Raw genomic sequence first — 18,034 nt, 5'->3', positions numbered from 1 at the left:
CATTTTGCATGTGTATATCGTGTGGCAGGCACGAAGATACTCTATGCCCAAGGAAGTCAAGGAAATTTCCTTTACGAAAAGATCCTGGACCGACCGGGAATCGAACCCGTCACCCTCAGCATGGTCATGCTGAATACCCGTGCGTTTACCGCCTCGGCTATATGGGGTGTTCATTAGTGAGAACAGCAAAATGAGAAAGATGACCATGGTGATGTAATAGCTTATAGAAACACTAATACAGTAATAGACATTCGTTTAGCCGAGGCCCACAAAATTTTCAAAAAAGTGCCAGGAAACACATAAAAAGATTTTATGATATTTTTTTTTATCGTAGTGATAGTATATCTAGTACTGTTTTATAAAAATGTGATGCATCGCACTTACATATACACTGAAACAAAAACGAGAGTAAAAACCCTTCAAATGTCATTTTTTGCTTAGACATACGTTTAGCCGAGGTAAATGAAAATTGGTTTTCAATAGATTTTCTGTAATTTCGTGAGTATATTTCGAGGATATACCCCAAGGCATTAAGCTTATGACGTGTTAGCAAGATAATTGGCCTTAAAAGTTTATTTATTTGTGAAATTTAGAGAAATATTATAAAAAATATGTCCCGATAAGGAGAAGCGATGATAAACAAATTTATTTAAGAAAAATGTATTCAGTAAACACTCACACGTAAACTAGATGAGCTGTTTTGAAAATATGGTTCAGAATTATTGTTGGAAATGTTCAAATTATTGCATAAAATGTCATGAAAAAAGTAAGTATAGAGTAAAGTGGGGCAAAAGTTCGAGTGGGGCAAGAGTTTCTTTTGAAATTTGTGAGCTCAATTCAAATTATTTCTTTCGGGTGTCAAGGTTGTTCGAACCCTTTTTGAAAAAGAGTCTTTCACTCCCAAAATTATGAAAATTTATCAATATTTCGAAAAGTTATGACAAAATGTTGGTTTTTGATCAAAAAATTGTAATATGCGATGGTGCTTCCAACGCATGGAATGGAATTGTAATGAAATCGAGTTCGATATATTATTTTGGGGCATAACTAGGTATGTTTCGAAGATGCTTTAGCATGTATAACTTTTTGCAAAAAATATTTGTAAATCATATTTTACATATAGTGGGGCAAAAGTTCGATTTGTGGGGCAAGAGTTCGAGTCATGTGGCAACTTTAGGTAAAAACCTAAAATTCTGCAGAATGTACACATTATCTCTAAAAACGATGGAATTAGTGAGAAAATTCAATCAAAGTTGAAAAAAAAACGTTATTTTATCTGAATTTGGCGGAAAACTACTAATTTTGGGTGAAGTAAATTTAACCCTGATTTGGGTAAAATCCAGACCGAACTTTGAAGTGTATTCCAGTTTTAACATCAAATATTAATTGGTTTTAGGTATTTCAATTACCAAAGTGTCGAAATAGTGTGCTACGGTTAGCGAAATACCACAAACACTAGATTCGAACTTTTGCCCCAGTGGTGAGGCAAGAGTTCGAATTAGACACACACATACAAAAAGTGTTGTAACCCAAAATTAAAAAGACATTTGGCGTAACTTTGTTCCGCAAAATTTCTGCTTCGATTTCTTGAAAAAAATTGAATTTTCAACTACGGTCGAACTTTTGCCCCACCTTAAACCATAAAATGGGATTGATAAAAGCTAAGGACTGTATCGGAAATTAACTATATATGTTCAAAATATCCTAAAAAATAATTTATTCAAGTTATAAATAATTTTATTTTTGGAGGTACTATATAAATCCTCAGAAAAAGGAATGGCACTTTTGCTTTTGTAAAAATAACTATTTTACATGGTCATCAATCTCAAAGTTTAAACGCATGATCTTGAAATTTTGGACACCTTTTAAAAATTTGAAATTGCGGAAAAAATGGAAATTTTTTTGATTTTTTAAAATATATTAGCGCAAATATATTCTTTCCCAGATTGCTCATAATATAGGTAAAAAAATTTTTTCAAGAAAAAAATTGATTCCATTTTAGCGCAATTGTTAAAAATGAAAAAAGGTCATTTTTCAGGGACCCTATTTTTTGATGCTCATTCAAAGCACGATTACGCAAATAAAAAATACATCAAATTGATGATTCAATTTTTTTTAATTGGAAATGTTTTTAAACTTCACGACGAGGTAGCTTTAGTAGAGAACGGAATTGTATAACCTTTGAAGATATTTAAAACAGACTGTCAAAGTTCGACAAAAAATTAGTGTTTTTTTTAGGATAGGTCATTTTTTAAATGTTGAGGGTTTTTCGATCATAAATATTTTTTTTTTAAGTTGGTGTTCGGTGATTTGTTATGTGTACATAACTGCTAACAATAATTAATATTTTTTGGATTTTTCGCCGTACAAGTTTTATTCGCTACAGGTTATTGAAACGCTGAAAAATCTTTAAAAAACAAAAATTTGTCCAAAACTTTAATTTGTGAGATGTATTCATTCTACAATATTTTCAATAATGCTAAACATTTTTCAATTTTTTTCAGGCTGTTCTAAACTTGACTGTATTGTGAAGATTTAATAGAAGAACCGAAATGATAAGACCAAACATGCTTCGAGATAGAGCATCCTGAATGTTTATAGTTAATTTCCGATACAGTCCTTATTAAAATGGGATTGATAAGCTAATAAATAGTTCTGTGTTGAAATAAAGACGTACCCTAATGCCTGTGAAGTATACCTGTTTGATACTAGCATTACTAAATGAGTTAGAAGACTGCTAAGTGAAAGAACTGCAAGAAGTGTCGGAATTTATGTACTCTGTTTATTTAAAAGCAGATGCTCATACAAAAATGCAAGATATGGTCAAACAATTGGCTTATTTCATTCAATATGAAGAAATATATAATAAATGAGTCTTAGTTTTGAACTACATTCATTTCTAACATGATGTATTTGAAAAGAACGTCTAAATTATGAAACAAGTAGTTCATGCTAGAAATTTGTATACTTTCGGTGCCATTTCTCGAAATGTAAGGCGTACAATGTATGTTATTTCAGCCAGAATACAGTCTAGAAGATATTGGGATCTATTAGAAGACGTAATAGTATTAAACGCTGTGATTTATGCAAGTAAAACCATCATATTTCTTCAAAACAATACTTAAATACGTGATTTTTTGATGGTTTGCGTTATTTTTTTTCTGTTAAAAACATTGTTTTTTCGTAAATTTTCAACCTGCACTCGTCATGAAACTTTCATTTGATTCTTTTGTAACACTTCCGACAAAAATAACTACATCAAATCTCAATTTGGAAACATTTACAATATTATGACATATTTATATGAGATGCATGTAAAATCAATATGGCAACACTTCCAAAAACGATCAAATTCATTATTTACAAGTCAATCTATAATGCAGGTCACCGTACAAAATGATTTTGTTGGATATTTTTCGAAATTTATTAGGTTTTTTTTATAATGGAATTCTAAAAATTTTACAATTCGGCTAAACGAATGACTAGGCAAATTTTCAATGTTTCGTGTGTTTTTCGACTAAAACATAAATAATATATTGTTTTATCCCATTCAGTAATGCACATTACCTAGAAGATCCTCCAAAAATTAAAAAAAGAACATAAAATTATTACAGTTGCGAAAAAAAATGGAAAAAATATGCCTCGGCTAATGTCTACCACTGTAGATACTGAAGGTAAGCTCAAATTTCCCGTATAACTGCCGGATTAGAATAGCACTATGGACCACCTATTCCGGGGGTAAAAGTTCACCAAACAAGTAATTCCAATCCAAGGTGTCAGGCGATCCGTCTGTGCTGAAGGATGAATGGTTGAGGGGTTTAAAAGATGCTCGATCCTTAACGGAACCCGTAGCGTGGGTTGATCACCTTTGTGGGTTGCGTTACGGTGAAAGATCTACCAAACCGAACCCTAGAAATACCCCCTGGAAGTAATCCTGCGATTTTTTCCAGGGACCCTTTAGAAATTCCTCTATTTTTCCCAATAACTTCATCTAGTTTTAAGTCCAAAAACTTACTGCATTTCTTTCAGTTCTTTCTGCTGAGATTAGATTGCTAATTCTACACTCATTTTCCAAGGACTTTTTAAATAATTCATTCATCGTTTTTTATCGTATTTTTTTATACGATATTTTCGGAATTCATCCTCAAATTCCTCCAGAAACTCCTGTGATTTCTCCACGCGTTTCTTCTAAAATTCCTGATAAAACTCATGCAGAGATTTGTTCTTCCAGAAATTATTTCGGTGATTCCTTCGTCAATATCTGTGAGAATTTCTCAAGAAACTCCTGATAGCACTGTTCCAAACATTCCTGCTGGGATTCGTTCAGAAGAGAGATTTTTTTCTGTGAATCGAACCAAAAACTTTTGCTAGGATTCTTCCTGAAACTCCAACAGAAATTCCACGTGTTTTTCTTTCTGGAATATCTCCGGATCAGCAATTCAATCAGGAGTTTTTACTTGAATTCCTAAGGGCACACTCCGGGAGTTTTCTGATGTTTTCTGCGAGAGTTTTCCAGGGGTTTCTAGTGAGATTCCTCTAAGTATTTCTGCAAGGCTTTCAGGAGTTCCTTTAGGATTTTTTTTTTCAAAAATCCTTTCAGGAATTAACCTAAGACTTTTTCCAGGTATTGTTTTTCGAGATTCCCTTACGATTTCCACTGGGGATTGCTTCCGAGGTTCCTCCTGGGATTTCTTCATGAACTCCTACTGGGATTCCGATCAGGAACTGCTAAAGGTATTCCTCCAAGAGTTGCTCTACGTACTCCTTGAAGAATTGTTTCATGATATCTTCAGGAATTTCAGCGATATCTCCAGTATTTCCTCCTGGGATTCCTTTTTTCAGAAACTTCTTCTGGAATTTCCTCGGGAATTGCTCCTTGAATTTCTTCAGGGATTCCTTCTGAAAGTGCTCCAGTGATTCTCCAAAGAAATCCTCCAGGAACTCCTCCAGGGATTTTCCTAGGGATTCCTCATGGAATTTATGCAGGGATTCCTCCAGGAATACCTCCAGTGATTTGTCAAGGAATTTCTTTAGAGATTCCTTCAGGAATTCCTACAGGCATGTCTCCAAGAATTTATCTAGAGATTCCTCCAAGCATTCCTCCAGGATTTCCTCCAGGGATATCTAATATCTATAGGGATTTATGTAGACACTCCTCCTGGAATACCTTCAAGAATTCCACCAGGATTTACCCCAGGAATCGCTCCAGGAATTCCTTCAGGAAATCCTCTATGAAATTATCCAGGGATTCCTTCATAAATGTCTCCAGGAATGTCTACCGGAGTTTATTCAAGAATTATTCCAAAAATTCCACCAGGGATTCCTACATGAATTCCTCCTGAACAAAGATGGGAACACTCACTTACTATTTTTTGTCTCAGCTCAGAAGCGTGCAATCAAGGAACGATGTACCATCGACTTTTGCCTTGTGGTTTTGTCTAAAAGTGAGCCGAATAGAGCACAGGCCGTACAGTGATACCAAAGTCGTGAGGGAGCTGTAGAAGCGACTCTCCACGAGGTGAGTGTAATTCACATTCATCTCGTGGAGAGTAGCGTTTGCAGCTCCCTCACGACTTTGGTATAAGTGTGAGATCCCCACTTAACTCGGCAAACTTTTTGAAAAACCACAACGCAAAAGTTGTCCATACATCGTTCCTAGATTGCATGCTTCTGAGCCGAGAAAACAGCAATTAAGTGTAGAGTAAGGTGGGACAAAAGTTCGACCTTAGTTGAAAATTCAATATTTTTCGAAAAACCAAAGCAGATAAAAATAAATGAATACCGTTTGGTGATTCTACCATCCATGCGCTAAAACTCTGCTGAACAAAGTAACATCAAATGTCTTTTCAATTTTAAGTTGCAACACGTTTTTTTAAGTGTGCGTCCAATTCGAACTCGTGTCCCACCGCTGGGGCAAAAGTTCGAATCTAGTGTTTGTCGAGTTTAGCTAATCGTAACACAATATTTTGACACTTTAGTAATAGGAATACCTGAAACCAATTAATATTTGATATTGGAACTGGAATACACTTCAAAGTTCGATCTGGATTTTACCCAAATCAGGGTAAAACTTACTACATCAAAGATTAGTAGTTTTCCGCCAAATTAAGATAAAACAACATTTTTTTCAACTTCGATCGAATTTTCCCACTAATTCCATCATTTTTAGAGATAATATGTACATTTTGCACAATTTTAGGTTTTTACTTAGACTTGCAACATGACTCGAACTCTTGCCACACAATTCGAACTTTTGCCCCACTATGTGTAAAATATGATTTCCAAATCTTTTTTGCAAAAAGTTATACATGCCAAAGCATCTTCAAAATATACCTAGTTACGCCCCAAAATAAAAGACCGAATTCGAATTCATTACAATTCCATTTCATGCGTTGAAAGTACCATCGCAAATTACAATTTTTCGATCAAAAACCAACATTTACTCATAACTTTTCGAAATATTAATCAATTTTTATAATTTTTGGAGTAAAAGACTTTTATTCTAATATGTTTCGAACAACCTTGACACCCGAAAGAAAAAGTTTGAATAGAGCTCAAAACCTTCAAAAGAAACTTTTACCCCACTCGAACTTTCGCCCCACTTTACTCTAACTTTTTGCAAGTGGGTGTTCCCATCCTTGCCTGATATTCTAAGAAATCCTCTGGGGATTCCTTCTGTAATTCTTTCAGGAATTTCTTCAGGAATTCCTCCAGGATTTTTTCTAGGGATTTCTCCACAAATTTAACCGGGAATTTCTTCTCCAGGGATTCCTCTAGGGATTTCTTCAGAAATTCTACCAGGAGTTTTCCCAGGAATTTATCAGGAATTCCTTCAAGGAATCCTCCCCATGTGAATTCCTCTGAAAATTTCTCTAGGAATTATTCAGAAATTTCTCCAATGATTCCTCCTAGAATTCTTCTAGAGATTGCTCCAAGAAATAATTCAGGAATTCCTCCAGCAATTCTTCCAGGAATAGTTCCATGGAATTCCCCCAAGAATTCTTCATGAGATACCGCCTGGAATTTGTCCTGAGGTACCTTGGAACCTTCTGAGGTTCCTCCAGTAATTGCTTCAGGGAGTCCTACACAAATCCCTTTAGGGATATTTTCAAGAATTTCTCCAGAAATTTCTCTAAGGATTCCTCCAGGAATTTTTCAAGAGGTTTATTCAGAAATTTCCACAGGGATTTCTCCCAGAATTCCTCTAGGATATCCTCCAAGAATAATTCCAGGAATTCCTTTACGATTTTTTCCAGGGTTTGCTCCAGGCATGCATCCAGAAATTTCTCCAGGGAGTCTTCCAGGTGTTTATTTTAGGATCCCTCCAGGGCTTCCTCTAGGTATTCCTCCAGAAACCTCTCCACGAATTCATCCAGTAATTCCTCCAGGGATTTCTCTAGGAATTCAGGGATTGCCTAGAGATTAAATTACAAAATTATTTGAAGAGCTTCATTGTGAAATACCTTGGTAGTCCATTACTGTACACTCAATTCCGAGAGCAACTGTATATAATTGTACTCATTCCACTGTCATCGGCTCTAAATACTATCACGTTAGCCATTATGCATGAAGTATTACATTCAGTCCGTTCTCGTAATTCAAATCCCCAAAGCAATAAATTCGGTACGTGCTACAGTCTTATCTAGTGCACAAAACCCAGAACGCTCTAATGAAACTCACCTTGCTCAATATCTTCCGCTCTGGTTATCACCTCACTTCGGTCTCCTTCTCTGTTCCCTCTGCTCAGCGCTAACTAAAGAATCCGTTGATTCACCGCTACCGAACTTTTCGGTTCCCCTCTGCTCTCTCTTTCCCAACAGCGGACTTTAAAGTTCTACAGATATAGTCGAATGAGATGCCAAAAAAAGCCCCTCGCGGACGCGAACTGTTCAAACAAAACTCCCGAATTGGGAAACAAAAGAGAAACACCAATTGCGGACCCGGTGCGGTGCGATGACGACGACGTCTGGCGCTACCTTTCGCTATATTCGGTCGCTATCTTAAAGGCAGATGTACATAGAGATACGGCTCCGGTCGTCGAAGTGCCGGTCCACAGATGAATTTGCACAGATAACAACACCAGCTGAGTAGTGGCTGGCGATGCTCTAGGTCTACACACTAATGCTGGGGGTGCGTTCGTGCGTGGCGAGCAATTGGATATTAGCGCGAAATTTGATGAAGAGAGTACGATTCGGCGGTTGTCGTAGTCGTCGTCGTCGTCGTCGTCGCCGGCTACAACTCCCCGCTGTACAAATTCCTGGTTTGTTGTGCTTTCTTCGAATCACTGTCTGCCAGCCGTTTCGCTGTTCTTCACCAGCCAGAGTAGTGCCTGGCCGGTGGTGGTGCTTCGAAAGGAATTGCACAATCAACCAATTTGGGTTTGAGAAATTTGCTGTCTGGGTCTGGGAATCTGCAAACCTAAAATATACGTGCAAAGAGAAAGGAAAGAAGGGAAAAACGTTAGGTGCGTTTAAATATAGACCGACGACGTAGTGTGGTGGACTACTAATTTTGGAGTATGCTTTGAATTTGAGGTAAATTAAATTAACTCTTCTTGTCGTGGTCGGATGGGCGTGCGAAATTTGAGAAGACATCAATGCTAATTTAGTGCTAGGTAGAAATTCTCTTTAATGATTCATTTATTTTTTTCAGGCAGTTTTGTAAATTATTCTACATGAACTTTCTCCAAATACTTTTTAATTAGAAAAATGTCAATACCATTCACACAAAAACAGCCGGACCGATTCCGGGACGAACCGGAAGAGAGCGTATGGGCGTAGCCAGAGAGGGGCAGGGGGGGGGGGGGGGGGAGGGGGGGGGGGGTGGCGTGCCCCCCCCTGGCCGACAGATTTTTTTTTCTAATTCGAGCCAATTAAAGATTATCAATAATTCAGAGTTCCAGAAAAAATAACTATTCTAAAAATTAAAGTTTTGATCCACAATAATCAAATCTTTTCACTCGAGAATCACGAGAAATTTCGCCAAGTATTTCTCTCAATCTTATCATTGAATTTTACCAAATAATTTTAATGTGCTGCTACATAGTGCAGTCAAGTGCTACTGCTACACTAGTTTTTACTAATATTCTATTCAAACAAACGTCATGCTAAGGGCGAAATATCTGGGACTTCTTTACGAATTCTTTCAAGGAAACCTTCAAAAATTCCTTTAGGCATTTATTCAGGAACTTCTTCAGGGATTCTTTCGGAAATTTCTCAAGGGACTTCTCCAGGAGTTTCTCCTTGGTGAATTGTTCTATGGGCATCTTGCTGGGTTCCGGCAGTGATTGTTTCAGGGCTTGTTCCAAGAAATGCTTTAAGAATACCTCCCACGATTCCTTCAGAAATTTTATCAGATACTTCTGCAAGGATGCATCGACGAATTCCTCCAGAATCCTTCCTTCACTGATTTCATCATGGATTGTTTCAGAGATTTTTTTCAAGAGTTTCTCTATAGGTTTCACCAGCCATTCCCCCAGGAATTACTCCTAGGAATTTCCAAAGGAATGTCAACAGAATTTCTTTGAGGTTTTCTGTTAATTCAGAGATTTTTTCAGGAATTTCTTCATATATTAATTCAAGAATTCCACTGGAGATTGCTCCAATTCAATCTGGAACGATTCGAAATATTTCAGCAAGAGTATCTTCCAGAAACCCTTATGCAGGAAATTTTACTAGAGATTAGCTAAAAATTAATCTAGGAGTTCATTAATAGACTGTACAAAACTTTATTTTGGGAGTCCATCAAAAGATTCCAACAATAATTCGTCCAAAATTTTTTGCAGACATGGATTACTCCATATTTTTTACAGATTTTTGTTCCAGAAATTTGTTGAGAAAGATTTCCTGGGTTTCCTAAGGAATTCCTCATGGGATTTCTTCAGGAATTTTTCCAGGTTTTCCTTCGAGAATTTATCCAGAGGGGAATTTCTTCTGTGTTTCTTTCATGAATAATTCCAGAGATTATTTTAAATTTTACAAGGATTCCCCCAGGAACACTTTTATCAATTCCTTCAGGATTTCCTTTTGGAATTCTTTCAGGAACTCCTCCAGTAATTATTCCAGTACTTCCTACAGGGGCTGTTTAGGGATTCCCTTAGGAATTCCACTTAAAATTGCTTCGGGGATTCCTCCTAAAGTTTCTTTAAGAACTCTTCTTAGGATTGCTTCAGAATTTCTCCGAGAATTCCATCTACGATTTCTTCAGGAATTATTCCTGGTATTCCTCTACGTATTCCTTAAGCAGGGGTTCTCAAACTTTTTCAGCTTGCGACCCACTTTTGATTTTTATAGAATTTGGCGACCCACCAGCAAGTATCACAGTCTTTTTAAATAAATACATTTTTTTCACTTTCATAAATTCTGATAAACCTACGTTCACGTGTATTGAATGCTAACATAAAAACATAGATTTTTTAAAATTTATAGTACCTTTTTTTTTTGTTTTTTTTTTTTTTGGAAAGTTTCTAAGGCGCCCGAGAGTGCAGCATCAGTAAACTCGTACTCTCAAAAATATTTGAGATAGGTTTCAAAGTTTCTAAAATATTAAACCAGTTAGCTCTATGCAACACTACATATCAGGTTTTTCCACATATCCTAGCATTAGCAAAAACATACAAGTTATACAAAGTCTTTGAAAATATGGTGGCAAATTTAAGCTTCTGCAGAACTTTAAAGTCTACTTTGAAATGTAAGATCGGATTGTAAATGCTATTCAATTTTAAAATGTTCTGATTTTCGTAAAATTTAAGATTATTGACATTCAGCAAAAGTTTATCGAAGTTTAGCTTTGCTGAAATTCGGCAAAGGTAAAGTTTCTTGTCGAAGTTTGATACATTTTTGCTGTTTTTCCGACTCTTCGAACCCGCTAAGCAGAATACCCTCTTCGAATGAGTGTAATCAGTTTTGTACCTTTTGGTTCCGCCCTCTTTTGTCTATTCTTTGACAGTAGATAACTGACACTTAGGAAGATTACAAAGGATAAGCAAAGGAGGACGGAGTTAAGGGGTACAAGGCTGATTACACTCATTCGAAATTTTTGCCCATTATTGAATTATTATTATTATTTCTTTATTATAGAGATTTTTAGCCCTAGGCTGGTTCATCTCTGTTCATTATTGAACTTTTTTTTTACAGAACACAAGAAAAATCTAAAATTTTACCCTAATCTTAACACTTTTGATTGAAAATTGACAGTTTCAGAATCTCAGTAGTATCAATATTAAATATACTCCTGACTTAAACTTATAATAACAAATTTTGAATAGAATTGACGAGAAACCGAATTTCTACAAATAACTGCTGATTCTCAAAGGGGGTATTTGTAAATTAAAAAATGGCTTACAATACAATTTGATATATGTTTATGAGGTGATTTATTACAATATCGTCCAAGCCTTCGCGACCCACTAAAAATCAGCCCGCGACCCACCAGTGGGTCGCGACCCATAGTTTGAGAAACGCTGCCTTAAGAGATTCATCCAAGAATTTCATTTGGATTTTTTTTTTCAGGGATTCCACAATGAACTCCTGCAGGAACTTCTCTAAAAATTTCTCCAAGAATTCATCTAGAGATTTCTTCAGAAATTCCACTAGAGATTTCTCCAGGAGTACCTACAGGCATTCCTCTAGGATATCCTGCAGAAATCCCTCCAAGAATTCATACAAGATTTTTTTTTTAGAGATTCCAAGAAATCCCCAAGGGTTTTCTCAATGCATTCATGACTTCAGGACTTCCTTCAGCCATTCCTCCAGAGATTCCTCCAGTAACTGCTTCCGGTATTCTTCCAAGAATTCCACCAGAAATTCCTACAGAAATTTATCCAGGAATTCTTCAAGGGATTCCTCGATCCAAGGATTTTTTTTTTCAGAGACTCTTACAGGAATTCCTCCAAATATTTCTCCAGTAATTACTTCAGGGAATCCTCCAAGAATTCCACCAGGAATTATCATAGGCATTCTCCCAAGGATACTTCCTTGGATTCTTGCAGAGATTTCTCCAGGAATTTTTTCAGCGATTCCTCCAGGAGTTCTACCAGATATTCCTCCAGAAATTGCTTTAGGGACTCCTTCACAAATTCCTTCAGGAATTTCCCAGGAGTTCTTCAAGGAGTTTCTCCTGGGATTGTTTCAGGAATTCTTCCTGGGGCTCCTCCAGAAATACATGCAGGCATTCATCCAGGATTTAATCCAGGGTCTTTTTTTAGAAACTCCTCCAAAAATTACTCCAGGAATTTCTTCAGAGACTACTCCAGGAATATATCAAGGAATTCCTTTATAAATTATGTCAGCAATTCATCCAGGAATTTCTCCAGGAAATCCTTCAAGGATTTCTTCAGAAATTCTATCAGGATTTTCTCTCTTTTGGATTTTTTCCAGGAATTCCTCTAAGAATTCTTTCAGATTTGCCTCCTGGAATTCCGCTAAAATTCATCCAAGAATTTCATCAGGGATTTTTCCACGGATTACTCCACAAATTTCTCCATGGATTCCCTCAGGGAAGTTCCTTCGTGGATTTCTCCAGAAATTACTCTAGAAACTCGTTCAGGAATTTCTGAGGGATTTTTTTCCAGAAACTCCTTCCATAGTTGCTCTAGAGATTCCCCCAGAAATTCATCCAGTATTTTTTACAGCAATTCCTCCAGAGATTCCTCCAGGAATTCCTTCAAGGATTGCCTCAGCAATTCCCAAAGGAAAATCTCAAGAAATTCCTCCAGGCATACCTCCAGAATTTTATCCAGGAAATTCTCTAGGAACTACCTCAAGAATTTCTTCAGTAATTCCTCCTGTAATTTCTCTAGGAATTGATCCAGGAATTGCTCCTGGACATCGTTCAGTTATCATATCAACATTTTTTCCAGAAAATCTTCCGGGGATTTTTTCAGAAATTATTCTAAGAATATCCTCAGGATTTTTTTCAGGAATTCCTCCAAGCATTTCTCCAGGAATTTCTCCAGAGAATTCTTCATGAATTGCTTCAGGGATTTCTCCACGAATTTCTCCAGGGATCACTTCAGAAAATCTTTCGAAGGTTTCTCCAGGAAATCCTCCAGAAGTTCCTCTAAGGATTCTTCCAGCAAATCCTCTAGTGTTTTTTTCAGGAATTCTTCCAGGAATTCCATCATGGATTACTCCAGCAATTCCCACAGGAATGCTTCTAGGAATTCCTCCAGGATTTTATCCAGGAATCTATTCAGGAACTCCGCCAGGAATTCCTTCAGGATTTACCCCAGAAATTTCTTCACGAATTTCTCCAGGAATTGGTCCTGGACATCCTTCAGAAAATATGTCAGCAATTTCTCTAGGGATTCCTATGGGCATTTCTCCAGAGATTTCATCAGGAATTGCGTCAGGGATTCCTCTATAAATTTCTACATGAAATTTTCAAGGATTTTCCCAGGGATTCCTCCAGGAAATCCTTCTAAAATTCCTTCAGGAAATCCTTCGGAAGTTTCTCCAAGGATTCCTGCAGAAAATCCTCTAGGGATTTCGTCAGAAATTCTTCCAGGAAATTCTCCAGGATTTTTTCAGGGAATCCTCGAGGTATTCCTCCAGGAGTTGCTACAGAGATTTTTTCAGGGATATCTCCACAAATTTCTTCAAGGATTCCCTCAGGGATTCTTTCAGAAATTCCTTCGTGGACTTATCCAGGAATTCCTCCAGAAATTCAGCTAGAAATTCCTCCAGGATTTTAGGAATTTTTCAAAAATGGCAAAAATAACAGAAATAGAAATCCCCAAGAATTCCTATGGAGATTCCTCTAGAAACTCATTTAGTAATTCTTTCAAGAATTCCTCTAGAGATTTCTGCTTCAATTTCCACAGGAAAACCTCTAGGAATTCGTCCAGGCATTCCTCCAGGAATTTCTTCAGGAATTCCTCCAGGAATTCCTCCAGGAATTGCTCCTGGACATCCTTCAGAAATTATGACAGCAATTCCTCCAAGTATTTCTCTAGAAAATCCTCTAGGGATTTTTTCAGAGATTCTTCCTGGAAATTCTCCAGGAGTACTTTCAGGAATTGTTTCAGGGGTTCCTCCATACATTCCTTCAGAAATTCCTGCAGAGATTTCAAGGGATTTCTCCACGTTTTCCCCGTGATATTCCCAGAAAATCCACCAGGAAATCCTCTAGTAATTCCTCAAAGGGTTCTTCCAGGAAATTCTTCTGGAATTTTTTTAAGGTTTTTTTTTCAGAAAATCCCCCAGCAATTCCTCCCAGAATTCCTTTGGAGATTTCACCAAGAATTCCTACAGAAGTTCTTCCAGGGATTGCTCCAAGGATTCATCTAAGAATTTCTTCAGGAATTACGCCAGGAATTTGTTCAGAAGTTTCTCCAAGCATTCCTCCAGGATTCTCTCCTGAGATATTCCCAGAAATTTATTCAGGGGTTTCTCCAAGAATTCCCTCAAAAATTCCTCCAGTAATTTCTCTATGATTTTCTCTGGGAATTCCTTTCTTCTGATTTTTTCTGGGGATTCCTTCCAGAATTCCTCTAGGAATTTCTCCGGAATTTTCTCCTAGCAATCCTCCAGAAATTTGATGATGATTTCCTCATGGAGTATCTTTTGAAATTTCTCTAGGTACATATTCCTCCCATAATTTATCCCAGGCATTCCTCCAGGTATACTTTCAGAAATTCTTCCAGGGACTCCTCCGGGAATTCCTCTAGGGATTCCACTGAGCTTTCTTCAGGCATTACTGTAGGAATTGCTCCAGGAATTGCTTCGGGGATTCTTCCAGGGATTGGTCCAGGAATTCTTAAAAAAATCCTCTCAGGCTCTCCAAGAATTTATTTTCAGGAGTTCCGTCGGATATTTCAGAAATCATTCAAACATCTTTTCAGGGATATATGTTCCCAAGAACTTCTCCAGGATTACCTGATGATATTTGTTTTGAAATACATCGAGAATTTCAGGAGGAATTCCTCCAGCGAACAGTATTGGCAGATGATTTAAAAAGGACGCATACAGGAATCAGGAAATTCTAGGTGAGTCCTCAAAACCACTCGTAATTTTCCAGATTTAAGCTATTTTTTTTTTCAACGTTTAACAAAAAAAAATCATTGCAAAATAATGAACGAGTAAATAAAAATTCATGATCTCCCAGAAATTGGTCTACAAATTACGCTACAAGCACCACGTTGATTTGTGTAGATCAGGTGAGCTTTTTCAACGTATTGTACAAAATACAACAGCATGGCTGATGAAGGGTTAAATCATGATTTTAGAATATAATGTTATTAAATTCAATTCAATCGTATTGCGTTTACCAATAAAAGATAGTAGGTACAAATTTGCTAAGGGATCTTGCCCCCCTCTGACCGAAAAGCTGGCTACGCCCTTGAGAGAGCGTATTCAGATTTTTACACCTAAATGTGGTATCAGCATTAAGCCATGAACCACTAGATAAATAGATCAATTATCAGGATGTCCCGGAACTGGTTCCGGTAGGGTGAGAAATGTTCACTACTAGAACACTTCGGAATTATATCGTACCACAACTGAAAATACGGGATTTTTATCAAACTTCGAATAACCACTGCGCTGTAGATCAAAATTGGGATCAACAGCTTTTAGATAAAGTGAGCAGATTTGATTTACCTAAAATTTCATTTTGACTATGAATATTAGAGTGGGTCATCGTTTATATGGAAAAATGAAAAATTTAATGTTATCCCATCAGATCAAAGCTTTTTTGATTCTTGTTGAGGCCCCAAAAAGTGTGCAAAATTTGAGCACGATCTGTTATGTCTACGTTTTGCGCATCGCGTTTAAAGTTTGTATGGGATTTTACATGGGAAAACACACTTTTTTGCATTTCTCTCATGACAAGCTCGAATTTTTCTAAAACCATGTAACCAATAAAGTGAAAACATAGCCTAGGGTGTCCTGAAAAACTTTGTCGAATAACGCGAAGTGATTTGATGCTTATGAAAAAAGTTATAGCGTTGGCATTGCTTGGCGAAACAGCATGATTTTGTTGCTATTGTTATTCCTTTACATGTTAAAGTATAAACACATGCATGCGGTTCGTTGATTATAACTATTTTCACAAGCATCGGATCGGTTTGCAGTCTTCGAAAAAGTTTTTCAGAACATCCTAGGCTATCATTTTACATTATCGGTTAAAAAGTTTCAGACAAACTTTTTCAACTCATAACAAAAATGCAAAAAAGTATGTTTTCCCATACAAAATCCCATACAAATTTCAATTGCAATGCGCAAAGTGTAGACGCAACCAATCGTGCTCAAATTTTGCACAGATACTCAGGACCCGAAACGGAGCCAAAAAAGCATTGATCTGAGAAAACGGTTCCGATGACCCACGCTAATGAATGTACTCCAACATACGGCCTATATCGATGCTTGAGAAATTTGGGCACAAGAAACTAAGAATCATAACTTTTCATAATTCTGATCGTGCAGATCAGGAAAAATAAATTGTAGAACATCCCCTTCTATCATGGAATGTCTTGAAGATACATTCTAAGAATCTAAGAATAAACCTTTTTTTGTATTGCTCCCAGTACATACTTACCGGGACTTCCCTAAAAACAGGAATATACTCATCTCAGAGCAGAATTTTATAAAAATGTCCTGGGTGTATTTCAAGACGATACATTTATTTGTATATTTGTGGAGGAATTCACATCTACAAACATAAAAAGATACTGTTTATCGTTGACAACTGGTTTACCAGTGCAATTCCTCGAGAAGTTTTGGGAGGAAAGAGCCTGAGTAATACATGGAAGATTCGCTGGAGAAATGTTCGAATGAATCCCTGGGGAAATAATTGTGAGAATTCCTGACGGAAACCCTGGGTAAACAGCTGAAAAAACTGCTGGAGGGATTCCCGAAGGAATATCTGGAAAATCTCTGGAGAAGTTCCATGGATAACTTTCCGAAGGATTTCTTGGGAAAAAAATAGAATCTCTGGATGTATTGCTGAAGGAATTGCATAACGCATTTCTGAAGGAATTCCTTGTGAGAACTGCTGGGGATATTCTTGAAGAAAATTCATGGATTGAGGATATTTCTGAACGAATCGGTGGATGAATTCGTGAAGGATTTCTTGGAGAAAGTTGTAAAAAGATTCCTAAATTCCTTGAAGAATTTTTCGGCTCCTGAATGCACTCCTTTAAAATCACCTAAAGAAATTCAAGACCAATCGCCGAAGGAAACCTCTAAGAACTCTTGAAGTAATCTATAGAAAATTTGCGGGTATTTCTTAAGGCATCGCTAGAGAAATTCTTGGGTGCATCCACGGAAAATGTGTGGGTGCAAAAGAGCTCTCAATACTAGTCTCAATGTTGAGTGTAGTTGGAGCTGAACTAAAGCTCGCAGCGACGCCGGCTCGGCCGTCGGTATGCTCGCACCAAGACGCGTCCCTCGTTTGGGCCAGCGTCGCACGTCGACATCTTTGGGTTAGCCTCTTCAGTATCTTCCTCTCATCGAAGTAAGACGTGTTTTGTCCCAGCTGCGGGTGATTCCTTCCCCATAACCCAACGCGGAACTGCACAATGGCGAACCTTCCAGGAGTTGCAGATATTTTTTTTTACTGCAACACAAGCTACGAGCCGTATACTGAAGACGGAAAGGAATCACCCGGGTTGAGACGAAAACAAGTGAGTAAAGTGAAGGTGAGAAAATTGTGTTTTTAACAATCTACAAGATTGCAACGAAGCGAGTCCCACGAGACCGTATTTGAGCGAGTTGAAAAGACTGCGCTGATAACGGCTGCGGAAAAACCGCACATCAAGTGGATTTCGCTAGACCGCAAATCAAAAAGCGAGTCAAAATAAAAAAAACTTCGCACGAAGCGGATTACGGAGAATCGCGCTAAAAGCGGGTTCCAGGGAACCGCGCATCAAGCGGGTTTCAGGAAACCGCGCATCAAGCGGGTTCCAAAAAACCGCACTCAAAGCGGATTCTGAAGAATCGCGCACAAAGTGGGTTCTAGAGAATCGCGCAAAATAAAGCGGGTTCCAGGGAACCGCGCATCAAGCTAATACATTTTATTGCACAATAAGCATTCT

The 18,034-nt window shown here is 37.4% G+C and overlaps 1 protein-coding gene across 9 annotated transcripts in view; it reads right to left on the bottom strand.

Annotated features, from left to right (window-relative positions):
• Positions 1-18,034, bottom strand: part of LOC109401001 (uncharacterized) — a 403,227-nt gene that overhangs the window by 361,578 nt on the left and 23,615 nt on the right. For 4 of the 9 annotated variants that reach the window (XM_029880102.2, XM_029880099.2, XM_062852268.1 and 1 more), the window contains exon 2: positions 7,681-8,418. The exons of 3 other annotated variants lie outside the window; for them this stretch is intronic. The gene's annotated coding sequence lies outside the window, so the exon portion shown is untranslated. The remainder of the gene's footprint in view (positions 1-7,680; positions 8,419-18,034) is intronic. 2 more of the 9 variants (XM_062852266.1, XM_062852267.1) reach the window with 2 other exon arrangements.

This window comes from Aedes albopictus, chromosome 2, assembly GCF_035046485.1.
Source record: "Aedes albopictus strain Foshan chromosome 2, AalbF5, whole genome shotgun sequence".
NCBI lineage: Eukaryota > Metazoa > Arthropoda > Insecta > Diptera > Culicidae > Aedes > Aedes albopictus.
The sequence above is the reverse complement of the archived record's forward strand: the minus strand, read 5'-3'. Positions and strand labels throughout refer to the sequence as shown.